At 44.5% G+C, this 12,433-nt stretch overlaps 1 protein-coding gene across 10 annotated transcripts in view; it reads left to right on the plus strand.

The window, feature by feature from the left end:
• Nucleotides 1–10,995: 10,995 nt before the first annotated feature.
• Nucleotides 10,996–12,433, plus strand: part of LOC115650327 (golgin subfamily B member 1-like) — a 76,484-nt gene continuing 75,046 nt past the window's right edge. For 7 of the 10 annotated variants that reach the window (XM_030560087.1, XM_030560095.1, XM_030560092.1 and 4 more), the window contains exon 1: nt 10,996–11,241. The gene's annotated coding sequence lies outside the window, so the exon portion shown is untranslated. The other 3 variants (XM_030560088.1, XM_030560090.1, XM_030560089.1) reach the window with 3 other exon arrangements.

Raw genomic sequence — 12,433 nt, forward strand, 5'->3', positions numbered from 1 at the left:
TTATTCCTTTTATCCTTACCAAAAGATTTTCAACTTGTCTGTCTCCTATTTCCATCTTAACCTCAGTCCAAGTGTATACATTTTTAATATATAGTGAAACACCTCCTCCCTTTTAAATCTGCCTAGCCTTCCTGAGGAAGTTGTAACCTGGTATACCAATATTCCAGTCATGTGCATAATCCCCCATATTCTGACCTGTCTCCATGTTTTTGACTTACCTGAGGACTTTGTCCTTCTTCCTGGAACAGCATACCATGGTTAAGGAAACCAAAGCCCTCCTGGCGACACCATCTTCAGAGCCAGGCATTCACCTCCAGGATTCATCTGTCTCTACCTAGGCCCCTATCCTTCACCGGAAGGATTGAAGAGAACACCACCTGCTCTCTCAGCTCCTTTACCCTTACTCCCAGAGCCCTGTAGTGACTTTTAATTTACTGAGGGTCATACCTTGCAGTATCATTAGTGCCCACATGGATGAGAAACATGGGGTAGTAAGGGCCAAATGATCCTTGACAATCCCTCCATAACATCTAGGATACGGGCCCCTGGCAGGCAGCATACCTCCTGGGATGCCATATCGGGGCAACAGATGGGTGCCTCTGTCCATATCAGAAGAGTCACCAACCACCACTACCCTATGTTTCCTCTTGGGAACGGTGGCTACAATCCTCCCAACCTTGTGGGTACATAGTTTCTCCTCTTCCACCTTTGGGAGTTATTCCTCATCATTCATTGCCAGAGCAGCATATTGGGTTTTCAATCACCATGGTGGGTGGGTTGGGAGTATGGGTGGAACACTGCCTGCTGCCAGAAGTAACCATCAGCCAGTGTCCTCCCTGTGACAGAGCCATATATTCTTCCCCTGGTGGTGTGACAGCAATCATCTATAGCTAGATAGTTTCCTTGGCCTTGGAGGCAGGGCCGGCTCTAGCCATTTCGCCACCCCAAGCACGGCGGCACACCGCGGGGAGCGCTCTGCCGCTCGCCAGTCCCGTGGCTCCAGTGGACCTCCCGCAGGCATCCCTGAGGAGGGTCCGCCGGTCCCATGGCTCCGGTGGACCTCCTGCAGGCATGCCTGTGGGCGCTCCACCGGAGCCACGGGACCAGCGGACCCTCCACAGGGACACCTGCGGGAGGTCCACCGGAGCCGGCTGCCACCCTCCTGGCAACTGGCAGAGCGTCCCCCGTGGCATGCCGCCCCAAGGACGCGCTTGGCGCGCTGGGGCCTGGAGCCAGCCCTGCTTGGAGGTCTCCATGTAAATACTCTTGAGGAATTCCTTGTGAGCATGAATGCTCCTCAGCCTAGCCACTTCCTCCTGTAGCTCTCCCACCCGCTTCCTGAGAGATTCCACCAGCAGGCACCTTTCACATTGGATGGCTCCCCCCTGAACTTGGCTTTCTGAGAGTGAGAAATTCAGGCCACACTCTCTGCAAATCCATACCAGGATCTGGGTAGAGGCAGCCATGGTTAGGTTGTCTGTCTGGATACAAGTACAGGTGGAGGAGACAAAGCAGTGTAGGCACTAGCAATATGCCCTTTCTTAACCATAGCAATTATGTTATGTCTTCCTCCATCAAACTCCACTGTTTGCAGTTCCTTGATCGCTTAGCCTCTGGCTTTTAAGGCCTTCTCTCCTAGGTCAGCCCCACTCCTTCGTTAATTACATGGGGAGGGCGATTACAAGGCTGATTAAAGATGATCAAGGATGATCCAGGGAACAAAGGCTCAAATAGTCCCCAGACACGCAATCCCAACTCACCCTGTAACTGAAATAACTAAAATAACCTGAAAGAGAAAGAAAAATACAAACAGTCAAACAAGCTCACTCACCCCAAGGTTTGTACTCGCATGTTGTTCATTCAGCAGGGGGATCTCCTTCTCCCTCTCTCAAACTTCCCTGTTTGCAGTCCCCTGTTCGCTAGCTCATATATTGTGTGTAATTCTTAGATTTCAATAAAACACATTTCCATAATGCAAAGTTGTATCAACCAGGCAAGGTACTAACAAACTTCAACAAAAGTCTCTACTAGTGTAGCTATAAAGCTGCTGTAATTCACTAAGAAAAGTCCTGGCTAGTTTGTTTGAATTATTTTTACTATAAGTGTCTTCATACTTTTCCAGGTGAAAGCAAAGCAACACAATTCATCACAGCAAAACAAGAACATCAGTTTCTCCAAACCTCCCAAGTAATGGCAGTATTAAACTTGTAACATGAAAGGAATTGATGTGGTAAAGTTGCAGGAAATGCACAGGAAACTTGTTTTGAAATGTCCCAGCAGGGATCTCTGTTTACATAAATTCAAGCAATACTTTTCTTACAATGAACATTCTGTTTGGAATTATGTATGGAGTTTAAATACAATAGCAACAGGTGCCTTAGAAATACCTAGTGAGACAAGGTGGGTGATATATCTTTTATTGGAACAGTATCTGTTGGTGAAAGAGACAAGCTTTCAAGATGAAGAAGAGCTTTGTGTAAGATCAAAAGCTTGTCTCTTAGTCTTTCACCAACTGAAAAGGGGGTTTCATCACAAATATTTTTTAGTAATAAATTAATGGTTTTTGGGAAAAAAACATTGAAAATTAGGAAGACTTGTTTTGAAATAGTGGGAAGAGTCCTACTTCTCTCAATTTTAACTTGTCTTCCCTTTTTCCAAAGAACACCAAGATTAAAATAAAGTTAGAGAAAATGAGGGGGGAAAAAACCTATACTCATCTTTCTACTTTTTTCTAGTTGAAAAAGTGGGGGGTGAAAAGGAAAAAAGACGTGAGAGAAGATGGAGGAAAAACCCATCTCCTTTTTCCACTGGCAGTGGGAAAAGTTTAAATAAACCTTAAAAATATGAAAGAATTGGAACACCTTTTTCTCTCTCTCTCTCTCTTCACCCCCCCCCCCCTTTTCACTTTTCCAATGTGAAAGTTTAAAAAGAGATAAATGGAAAAAGAACAGTTTTGAAAAAATGAAATGTTAGGTTTTTAATTTTTTTTGCAATGATAAACAAACTGACCAGCTCTACTTAAACTACACTCTGTTGCACTGATGCAAATGAAAGCAGAATTTGGCCCGTGCTTCTTAAATTGGAAGAACAGATAATCAGTTCTGAATTTGTGCCATGTTTCTCATGAGCTGCCTCGTCTTCTTCAAAGCTAATGGACATACAAGCAACGGCATGATCCTGAAAAGACCTGCATCTCCAATTGTCCCTTTGTAGTTGTAGGCTCAATCCTACAGTTGTCGTGTATCCAAAACTCCATTGAAGTTAACAGAGCATTTCCCATTTCAGTGCTCTTCAACATTTCAACTGCTTGCCATGTTACCACTATTTGGTGTACATGTATAGCCCCTTCACTGTAATATGAGCACTTCAGAATCTTTTAATGCATTTATCCTCACAATAGTTTTGTGAAGTATGTACAGAAGTGCTTTTATCCCCCTTTTATAGATAGAGAACTGAGGCACAGTATGCATCATAAGATGCTGTAGAGAAGTTACTTCTTTTGCTAGTTTATGGAGGTTAATTATATAAACCCAAGGTCAGGTAATAAACTCTGTACTTTGTTTCCTGAAACACACCTTGATGTGCATTGTATTAATCCTGTATTGGACCTCAGGGAATTCACTGAGCTCCTTTAAAAAGAGTGAGTTGTTTGAGTTCTAGTAGGTGCAGCTTGTTGTATCAACCAGGCAAGGTACTAACTAGCTTCAACAGGACATTATTTTTACAGTGGAAATCTCTTTACCCAGCTGCAGCTACAGCTGCACCCTCTGTAACTCTCACTTCAGCTCCTTCTGGTTTCCTGTCCTTTCAGACTCCCAACAGCCAGTGCTCCCAGTTCTAATAATTATAGCAGCATCTAAACACCACACAGCTGCAATATATTGTCCTTCCCACACTCACTCTAAAGGCATTAATCACCATCATAAATACTCAAAAAAATAGCAGACCAGTCTTCTTGTCAAAGTATTTACAATGTCCAACAAAGATGGACAACAGTTATCAATATCCAGCTTTTAACCTCAATGAAGTGTATTTTCACTAATGGATGAAAATGGAGATGGCAAATATATTTTTTTTTCCCCTGGGGATCTCCCAAGGTGTAGTAACACAGCTTCATGCATGTACAGACACACACACACACACATATGCATGTTGTGTTGTCCCTGGAGTAATATGCTCTATTGATAATATACAGTAATGTGGGTTTTTAGACAGTCAACTGAAATTTTGGGGCAGCTTGACCAGTCTTGTTTGGTTTGAAAAGATGGTACAACTTGCATGCTGCCCCAGAAGATAATACACTAAATCAGCATTGACTAGGGCAATGAGAAGATTATAGATTACAGTACTTCAGATAAATTATTTTAGAAATTACATGGACAATGCAGACACATATTTGTCATGGCTATTCCTTATACATTTGTAACAACAAAAAAAAGCTCATATAGATGAGTGTTTATTAAACGTTTAATACTGGCATAACTTGATTGGACATGATTTTTTTAAAACATAGCAACAATATCTGCTTCTCACTTTCAATACAGAAAAATGTTTTATGGCTAGAATACAGGCTGTGGAGCCAGGGCTCTCAGGATTCAGCCCTAATTCTATTTTACTACATGCCTCACACAGTTGCTCTTTCCACCACAGTCTCTTTCCTCTTTGCCTTTCCACTCATTTTACACACCTATTAAGACTCCCCATCTCTTAAACACTTATGTAGGTGCTTAACTTTACTACCATGAATAGTCCCATTGACTTCAGGGGGACTACTCACAATAGTAAAATTAAATATTCGCAAAAACATGTGAAGGATGAGGGCTAAGATACCAAACTGCTCCCAGCTGCACTACTTTACCCCTTATATCTGTTTCCCAGCCTACTTACACTTGGAGCCAAATTCTGCTCTCTGTTATGCTGGTATCAGTCCAAAGTGACTCCATTGGCCATTGTTAATGGAAGCAGAATTTAGACTCAATGTGCAATTTCACTGTCATTTTCACCATTGCAGCATTTGGCCTAAAAGCTTATGCTTAAAGCTTCTGATCAGTCTGAATTTGCATGCAAACTGCAGAACATTGAGCAGCAACCTGAAAATCATGGGACCAACAAGATTGTTGTGCCTAAGAGGTGGAAAATATTTCTTCCTCCCCACACAGGGGATGGTTTTCACACTACCATGGGGAATGTGATTTATTACCTGTAAGACCTGTACTCAGCACAGACTGTGACTGTGCAAGTGATTTTCAATTTATTCAGTGCTTTGAAAATCAAACATTAATTATTTAGTGCCATTTAGGTAAGGAAGGCATATCAGTAGGAAACTTCACCAATAATGCTGCTGCTTTCAGCAATACTATAGACACAGTGGCCTAGTTGTCTACAGTAGACTTTTACAGAAAAAATGCCATTTGTTTTACTATCAATCAAAAGTAGCAATAGCAGGAGTGCTTGTGTAGTCAGGGCACAGGTGTCTATTGCCAGTTTTTACCTAAATGCAGTCTAAATTCACTCTGAGATTAGGGGTTGTCATAAACAGATAGTTAAGGGTTAATGCCTCTTTTACCTGTAAAGGGTTAAGAAGCTCAGTAAACCTGGCTGACACCTGACCAGAGGACCAATAAGGGGACAAGATACTTTCAAATCTTGGTGGAGGGAAGTCTTTGTTTTGTGCTCTTTGTTTTGGGTGTTGTTCGCTCTTGGGACTAAGAGGGACCTGACGTCAGTCCAGGCTCTCCAAAACTTTCTGAATCAGTCTCTCATGTTTCAAAATTGTAAGTAACAGCCAGGCAAGGCGGATAAGTTTTATTTTTGTTTTCTCAACTTTTAAATGTCCCTTTTTTTTTCTGAGAGGGTTTTACCTCTGTTTGCTGTAACTTTGAACCTAAGACTAGAGGGGCTTCCTCTGGGCTATATGAATTTGATTACCCTGTAAAGTATTTTTCATCCTGATTTTACAGAGATGATTTTTACCTTTCTTCTTTAATTAAAAGCTTTCTTTTTAAGAACCTGATTAATTTTTCTTTGTTTTAAGATCCAAGGGGATTGGATCTGGACTCACCAGGGATTGGTGGGGGAAAGGAAAGGGGATGGTTAATTTCTCCTTGTTTTAAGATCCAAGGGGTTTGGATCTGTGTTCATTAGGGAATTGGTGAAGTCCCTCAAGGCCACCCAGGGAGGAGAGAGTTTTGGGGGGACAACAATTGCTCCAGACACTGAAATTTCTGGATGGTGGCAGAGTTACCAGATCTAAGCTAGAAATTAAGCTTATAAGTGTCCACACAGGTCCCCACATTTGTACCCTAAAGTTCAGAGTGGGGAAGGAACCTTGACAGGGGGCAAATAAAAGGCAAAAGATTTTAACTGTGCTGCAAAGCACACAGGATTAGTCCTAAGGATTTGCTAGAACAACATTCTCTGGGAATTATTTTGGAGAAAGTATATAAAATTATGAAACTCAATAAAAACCCAGGGCTTAATCTGATCTTATGCCAGTTTTACACTGATGTAAGGCCTGGTCTACACTACGGGTTTATACTGAATTTAGCAGCGTTAAACCGAATTAACCCAGCACCTGTCCACACAGCTAAGCCCTTTATATCAATATAAAGAGCTCTTAATATTGATATCTGTACTCCTCCCCGATGAGGCGAGTAGTGCTCAAATCGGTATTGCCATTTTGGAATAGGGTTTGTGTGGCCGCAATTCGACGGTATTGGCCTCCGGGAGCTATCCCATAGTGCACCATTGTGACTGCTCTGGACAGCAATCTGGAGTCGGATGCACTGGCCACGTAGACAGGAAAAGCCCCACGGACTTTTGAATTTCATTTCCTGTCTGCCCAGCGTGGAGCACTGATCAGCATGGACTGTATGGGAGACATTGGATCTGATCGCTTTATGAGGAGACAAATCTGTTCTATCAGAGCTCTGTTCCAGAAGACAAAATGCCAAAGCATTTGAAAAAATCTCTAGAGAGAGGCCACAGCAGGGACTCAACACAGTGCTGTGTGACAAGCATAACGGAAAGCCAAAAAATCAAATGGACACTCATGGAGGGAGGGAGGGAGGGAGGGAGGGAGGGGGGGACTGAGGACTCCAGCTATCCCACAGTCCCCGCAGTCTCCAAAAAGCATTTGCATTCTTGGCTGAGCTCCCAATGCCTGAAGGGTCAAAAACGTTGTCCCGGGTGATTCAGGGTATATGTCGTCAATTTACCCCTCCCCCACCCCCGTGAAAGAAAAGGGAAAAAAAACATTTCTTGCCTTTTTTCAATGTCACCGTATGTGTACTGCATGCTGCTGGTAGACACGGTGCTGCGGCGCTGAACCGCAGCATCCCCTCCCCTTCCTTTCCTGATGGCAGATGGTACAAAATGGTGGAAAACCATCTTCATCATCCCATGAGTGCTCCTGGCTGGCCTTGGTGAGGTCGGCCGGGGGTGCCTGGGCAACAATGGAAATGACTCCTGGTCATTCCCGGCAGACGGTGCAAAAGGATTGAAAACCGTCCTCATCATAGCAACTGGGGGCTGAGCTCCATCAGCCCCCACTCCTTTCATGTTTAATGAAGATTCTGTACTGCCTGGACTATCATAGCAGCAGGATGCTGCTTCTCCCTCATTTTATCTCACTAAAAAGTCAGTGTTTCTTATTCCTAAATTCTTTATTACTTCATCACACAAGTGGGGAGACACTGCCATGGTAGCCCAGGAGGGTTGGGGAAGGAGGGAAGCAACAGGTGGGGTTGTTGCAGGGGCATCCCCTAGAATGGCATCATCATTTCTGCAGGATCTCTGGGGCTCTGACCCAGAGCAGCTGTGCTCTCTGGTTCTCTAGTACACTTGCCCCATATTCTAGGCAGGACTGACTCTATTGTTAGACAAAATATAAAGAAGGGAATGACCTGGGGAGTCATTCCCATTTTTGTCCATGCCCCCCCGGCCGACCTCAGCGAGGTCAGCCAGGAGCACCCATGACAGCAGCAGATGGTACAAAAGGACTGATAACTGTCATCGCTAATTTCCAATTGCAGCTGATGCTATAGCTGGTAACCGTCTCTTTAATGTTGCAAAGGTAAATGAATGCTGCTGTGTAGCACTGCAGTACCTCATCTGTCAGCAGCATCCAGTATACATACGCTGACAGTGACAAAAGGCTTAATGGGCTGCATGGTTGCCATGCTATGACGGCTGCCAGGGCAATCCAGGGAAAAAGGGCACGAAATAATTGTCTGCCATTGCTTTCACAGAGGAAGGATTGAGTGATGACATTTACCCAGAATCACCCACGACACTGTTTTTGCATTGGGATCTCAACCCAGAATTCCAATGGGTGAGGGAGACTGCGGGAACTATGAGATAGCTATGGGATAGCTACCCACAGTGCAACGCTCCGGAAATCAACACTAGCCTCGGTATATGGACGCACACCATCGAAATAATGTGCTTAGTGTGGCCGCGTGCACTCAACTTTATACAATCTGTTTTAAAAAATCGGTTTATGTAAAATCGGAATAATCCCGTAGTGTAGACATACCCTGACTCCATTGATTTTGATGGAGTTACTCCTGCTTTACATTAATGTAAGAGCCACATTAGTCCTCAGACTCAAAGGAAAACATTTCTGCATGTAAACATAGTGTTTTAATATAAGGTGTAATTTATACCTCTGTATGGAAGCTTAAATCATTTTGATCACACTATCAATAAGTCAATTTTCTTTATTCGTACAAGAAAGTTTTCACTGAATGCAGCACAAAAAAATAACTGGGTGCTGAAAATGCTGCAACTAGACAACAGAAGAAAAGCGAGGTGATCTGTGTTGCAATTGCAAAAGAACAAAAATAAAAACAAAAGACATATCAGAACATCAACTCCAGTGTACATATCATATGTGATTTACCTGGTCAGGCCAGAGAGGAAGCCTGTTATAATTTTACACTTTAGGGAACAAATAGTCTTTCCACTGCAGATCTTTTATTCACTCAGAAACAAAGGATGAAACCATTTTCATGTCATGTTGCAGTGTTTGGTACAGTATATAATTTATCAATATGTGGGATTGAAAAGATGGGAGGGAGGCACAAGGTTCCATCCCATTCTCTCCCCTGACCTCAACAAACATGAAAACTGTTGGAGAGTCATGTGTAGGAAAGGGATAATGTCATGGCTTTGTCTTATATTTATTTTTGTTCATTGGTGGCCAGTGTTGGGACATGTTTTTCACCCCCCTTTCATTGCTGAGCTGACATATTAGGTCATCTTAATATTAAGAAGGAGAATCTTCAAAGAGTTCCATACAGAAGTTATTCTATTTACCCATCTACTTGTATTGCCATCATCATTGTAGTATCTGAGCACCTAAACTGAATACAGACAGGTCTTGGATAATTAAGGATATCTTTTGGGTAATGCAGTAAAATATGGACATTATGTTTTGAATACCCTCCAATGGTAGCTCTAATTATAACATTTCTTCATACAGGAAATTGGTATCCAGAATTCTTAAAAGGAAGTTGAATATGTCTGTTTGGAGAACAGTAAAATAAAGCACAATGGATTCTTAAATAGAATATCTCACAGTCTGCTTTTTCTTTAGCTTAAATGAAAGATGGAGAAACAATTTTATCTCAATTTCAAAATATACGGGACTTTATCCATTAATGATCTAAAAAAAATCACTCACTGGGAGCCCAACCCTACATTTTTGTTCCTGTAATTCTCCCACTGAAGTCTCTGCCAGCCCTACATTTCTTTTGATTCTGTAGTAAAGTGGAATGAAAGTCCCAAACTGTTTGTATGGATTGCATTGTACAAATTGCACTTCAGGTTAATGGGAAATTGTGTATAGAGTAAGGAAAACTACTTCACTATAAGAGGTACACACTCTATAGGATATTCCGCAAGTATTTTAGAAGTAAGGAAGAGTTTTGCTATCTAACATACTTTTTAAACTTACATGCAGAAGAGGATTAGATACATTTCTGTGCCAGTAGATGGCGCTTTTGCCTTGCTTAAACTGTCTAAATTAGCATAAATCATCTTTACCTCTCTTGTGACTATTTCTCCTAACGTTGTTGCTTTTTAATGTGCTTTTTCCTTTCTGAGAGGGAAAGTTTTCACGTTGATTGTGCAACAGCTCCTTCCTTTAGGTTTCTGTTTGTTTGTTTATTTTGCCTGAAGGTTTAATTTAAAAGATCTAAGCATCATATCTGCAGTAAACTAATCTCCCTGGAAGCATAGGTTCAAATCCAGCCAGGTGCTTTGCTTACAGTTAAAATATACAGGGCCCATTCTTCAGAAGTGCTGACCACTCCTGTTAAAGTCAATGAGAATGAAGTCAGCACCAGGCCTATATGCCTATGTTTCTGTGTAAAGGTGTTTGGGTGGCTGAGCTAAGAGATCAGGAATCCTGTCAGCTTTGTGCTGCTTGCACATGGTGTATATTTAGGTGTTGTTATATAAATAAAAAGATGGGTCCAGATACACAGGCCCACAAGGTGAGGCCTCGCTGGTGAGCAGGGCCTCCAGGATCTTGTAAAGGGATTGTTATCCCTGTTTGATTGATGGGGACACTGAGGCACAAACCGGAACAGCGACTTAAGGTGACACAGTCTTCCCAAACCTGGGACTAGGGTCTGTGAGGAACATCTGCTCAGCAAGGGCAAGCGCAGCTCCTGCCTGCCCCATGACATGCCCTGGAAACGGATGGGGGGGGGCAAGCCTCCACTACGGTGACCAGATGTTCCTATTTTAAAGTGACAGTCCCCATATTTGGAGCTTTGTCTTATGTCGGTGCCAATTCCCCCCACCCCTCCAGATTTTTCACACTCGCTATTTGGTCACCCGAGCCCCCTCCCTCCCTTCGCCGCTTGACAGCTCCCCCCGCCCCGTACAAGTCGCAGGCTCCACCCCCGGTAGCTCCCCTCCCCGCACGCACTCCAGGGGGCGATGACGCGACTCGCCATTGGCTGCGCTCTGGGAGACGACGACGCGCTGACGTATGCCCGGCCGTGGTGCTGCTGACGCCGGGATGGCGGCGAGCTGTTGTCCCTGCAGCACCTGGGCCGGGCCGAAGAGGCGGGGCCGGAGCCCCTGCTCCTGCAGCTGGCACCGCCGCCCCTAGGGCCCGCTCCCCGTCCGGATACCTCGCGGCCCCGCTCTGCCCCCCCCTCTCCCCGTGGTGCTCGCAGGTGAGCGGGGCCCGGATCCCCTCCCCCTCCCCCCCCGTGCTGCTCGCAGGTGAGCGGGGCCCGGATCCCCCCCTCTCCCTCCCCCCCCGTGCTGCTCGCAGGTGAGCGGGGCCCGGATCCCCTCCCTCTCCCTCCCCGTGCGGCTCGCAGGTGAGCGGCATCGGGATCCCGGACCGGTCTAGGTGCGGGGGCAGAGGGGTGACTCCTCCTCAACCGGGTCCTGCCCTGGCCTGCGGGGAGGGGCGGAGAGCAGGCTCCCATTGTCTGCAGCCAGGCCCGTCCGGCAGGGCAGCTTGCCCGCCCCCAAGGACATAGTGGCTGGGCCGGCGGCAGCACTCAGCGGTGCCCTCCAGTGTCGTGGATCCTGGTAATAACTCTTGTTGCCTTGCTCCGTGACGCCCTGGCAGGGCAGGCACTGGCCAGTCCTGGAACAAGCTACTTCAATATGCCCTGGGTTCGCACCCCCACTGGGGAATACCCCTTCCTATCCCAAACATGGCAATTGGCCTGGGTTAGTGGGCTCCCAGGACCGTGGTGTAGTTATGATTGAACAGGCAATGGATTACACGTCTCCTGAATATTTCATCTGAATTCCTAGGGCATCTCACAAAGAAGGGCATGCCCAGTGTAGCATGGGGGAAGGAAGCATTGGGGATATTGAGGGAAAGGAGACAGCAAGTGGAATTTCTCTTAAATTAAAACTTAAGTAAATCATGAAGCTGCATATATTGCCCTGGGAGAGAAGCATCTGAGAGCCTCGTCCATACCAAATGGCTTTAGACAGTGTAGAAGTTGGACTAAATTCAAGTCTTCGCAAGTGTGATTTGTTAGTGATGCAAAAAGAAATCTGAGAAAGCTGAAAAAACACCAAATCCATTTCTTTCCAGTGGAAGCTGATGGATCTGAAGAAGCATTTATAGATGAGGTGGAGATAGTTGGCTCACAGATTATAGAGTTCAAAGTGGAGTGTGCTCGTTTGAGGATTTAGTTACCGTACACACTTTCCAGAATTATAATTAAGGCTACATCTTTGTCATGGAAAACTTAAGGGGAAGCCATAGTGAAAATGGGAGAAGTTAGAAAAATGTATTTCTATTCACATGCTCTGGTGTCCACTCAGTATATCTCTATTTTTAATTAAAGGGACACTTCAACATGGAACTTTGCCAAGGGTTTAAAAAAGAAAGAATAATTCTAGGCACTATACACCCACCTGAATTCCACTGTAGCTTTACAATGAT

The sequence above is a fragment of the Gopherus evgoodei genome, chromosome 4 (assembly GCF_007399415.2).
Source record: "Gopherus evgoodei ecotype Sinaloan lineage chromosome 4, rGopEvg1_v1.p, whole genome shotgun sequence".
In the NCBI taxonomy this organism is placed as follows: Eukaryota; Metazoa; Chordata; order Testudines; family Testudinidae; genus Gopherus; species Gopherus evgoodei.